Here is a 2,654-nt window from a genome sequence, read left to right on the forward strand (position 1 = left end):
CACAAATTACAAAGTATTTAATCTCCCTCCCCCCTGATTTTAAGTAGGGGGTATGTGATGCTTTGTGATTTATGAATGTCACGTGTCATCCATCAGGATAGGTCTCGCGTGAAACCTGATTTCATAGAATTCTTTTCCTTTCAATTGGAAGAGGTCTAATGGGCCTGGGCGGACTGGGGAATTAAATGGACCGGATCGGGGCGTTTTGATTTTAGTAGAAGAAAAAAGAAAGAAAAATTGGATTAAAACCGTGGGTTCAAATCCATGGACGCTGGCACTCCGCCATCCACTCGCGCCGGCGCCGCCTCTAGCCTCCCTTCCCTCTGAAGCTCCCCGTCTCTTTCTTCGCTGGATCTAGCCGTCGGCCTCCCTCCTCGCTGAAGCTCGCCGGCGCCTTTCTCGGCCTTGCCGGACCGGCGGCGCCTGCAACTTCCTCCCCATCCGCTGGCCTTCGTCCCACCGTCGACCTCCACCACCTCGATGCAACGTTGCTCCTCCACGAGCTCCACGAGACCAAGACCGGTAAATCCCCTTCCCCTCCTCCTTTCTTGGTTGGATATACAAGGTGAGGGAGGCCCTCACTGAACCATTAGTAGATACCACTACAGAAGAAGCTCTGTCAGAAAGGGTTTGGCTCATTCCATTGCATGCTAAATTCTTCAGACACGCTCCAACTGTGTTACTCTGCTCTGCTGAATTGGTAAATGGCAATACATACACTAGCGATGATCAGGTTCAGACAATAATGTGTTGTTGCTGTCCTTGTCCACGTACTGAACCGAGGTGAGGGTCCATGCACGACACTGACGCAGCCTGCCCAGATTAGGCACACAGATTGCTTAGTTAAGGCAGGCAGTCCAGTGACAGGGGGTCAAGAGATGAGGTTATCCTTCCTGCTTTAGCAGCAGCGTCTCACCCTGAAGCTGCTATAGGATGCCTACAGCATGAATTATAATTTGAAGAGAACACGGGGCTGTACACACCTAATTTCAAAAACATATAGCAGGACATTTTATCCTGTACCACTGATGAAATGATCAGGTCAGTGGTCTTTCGAAGAGTCCCAGTAGCAAAACTCATGCTAAAGAAAAATGAACACAATAGGATAAGTAGTGCGCTTGCTTCTCCGATGTTAACGGGTCTGGGAGGCAATTGAAATTGTGGAGTTCAGAAACTGTCTCTGCCCATGAATGCTATATCTTTCATTAACCCTATGATAAACATGTCTAATCTCTAATTGCATAAGTAACTGGAAAACAAACCAGCATGGCTACACCTTTAAGGCCGTCTCTCATCTGAAAGCTTAGTGATATCAACTGAATGTACGCGTCAAAAAAAAAATCTACTGAATGTGTGTACTTTACAACTTTATCCTATATGAACTCTTGAGCTGTTGATCTTTTAATGCTTCTATTCTTTTGCTTGGATTGGTTGGTTCATTATGTAATGTCTCTTTTCAAAAAATAGTATGTAACATACTGTTTTTCTAGAATGATATTTGGATCTGCACTTGTGTGACTAAATGACTTTTCCTGTCTTTCTCACATGCAGGAACAATGAATGTTAGATGAAAGCGAGCACCCAAAACATCAAACGAGTGAATGCTAGATTTGAAGGACTGGCCATCCTTTGGCCATACTGAGTACCTGTAGTCTGTTGACTGCTTGAGCATGGTGAAATGATATTATTGTCCAAAACTCCAAGTGGAGCTCCTCCAGTCTCCCGAGCTGACCTACAAAACCGGCGATCTTGCCCCAAGCTGAAATTCTCCTATAAAGTTGTTGTGCCAGGTTCTGACCGTGACTGGATTTATCATCACCTCCCACGTTGTACATGAAAGGTACTCTATAGCCTCTAAAGAACTTGGGTAAGAACTAGTTTGACGTGCAGTGTGCAGGCTGTCATAGGGTAAGAACTATTATCAGTAGCATCACATGACCAACCGCGATGGCTAGTATTCTGAATGTCTTGCTGGAAGTTTTGAAGTACTGATCATGGCAAAATGCAATGGATAAAAACCATGGGTAAGCCCTTTCTCTTTTGTTCAAGTATTGATTCTTCTCTTCCTTGCTACTTTGAAGTATTGATTATTCTCCTCCTTGGTCATGTCATTTCCCAGCGTGTCAAAATGGGCACTCCTGATTTCTCTGCAGGAGGAAGGGAGCCGAGAAGCTGCGGATGACACTTGAAGGTGCAGAGGAAGAGGAAGAACTGCAACACGAGTGAATGTTGCCAACATTTCCCATTGCAATTGATTGAAGTTGTCATTATGAATTCAGATTATGTATCAGGCATTGTAATTCCCTTGTATTCCAGTGGATTTATGTCAATGAATATGTGAATTCAGATATTCAGTGAAGTAAACACCATTGTCGCCAAGTATGTATTTTCTCTGCGACGTGACATGTGGTTTGATTTGATACTGGCACCATTTGTGTGGAACGAAATTTGCAGCAGTTGCCAAATTTGGCAGGTACATATGAGTTGCGGCAATTGTACTGAATATGTTAACTCAGTAGATCCATGTCAATGAATATGCTAATTAAGTGAAACTGGTCTGCATATACAGCAATTGTACTGAATAAAATTTGCAGCTGTTGCAAAATTTCAGACAGCAAGTACACATGAGCTGTTGGTAACAACGATGCATGTAT

General features: G+C 44.0%; 1 long non-coding RNA gene across 1 annotated transcript; it reads left to right on the plus strand.

Annotated features, from left to right (window-relative positions):
* The first annotated feature begins 217 nt into the window (after window positions 1-217).
* Window positions 218-2,396, plus strand: LOC123130500 (uncharacterized). Its single transcript, XR_006463846.1, has 3 exons — window positions 218-522; window positions 1,552-2,024; window positions 2,120-2,396. It is a non-coding gene; the product is annotated as an uncharacterized lncRNA (long non-coding RNA).
* The last annotated feature ends 258 nt before the right edge of the window (window positions 2,397-2,654 follow it).

The sequence above is a fragment of the Triticum aestivum genome, chromosome 6A, assembly GCF_018294505.1.
Source record: "Triticum aestivum cultivar Chinese Spring chromosome 6A, IWGSC CS RefSeq v2.1, whole genome shotgun sequence".
NCBI lineage: Eukaryota > Viridiplantae > Streptophyta > Magnoliopsida > Poales > Poaceae > Triticum > Triticum aestivum.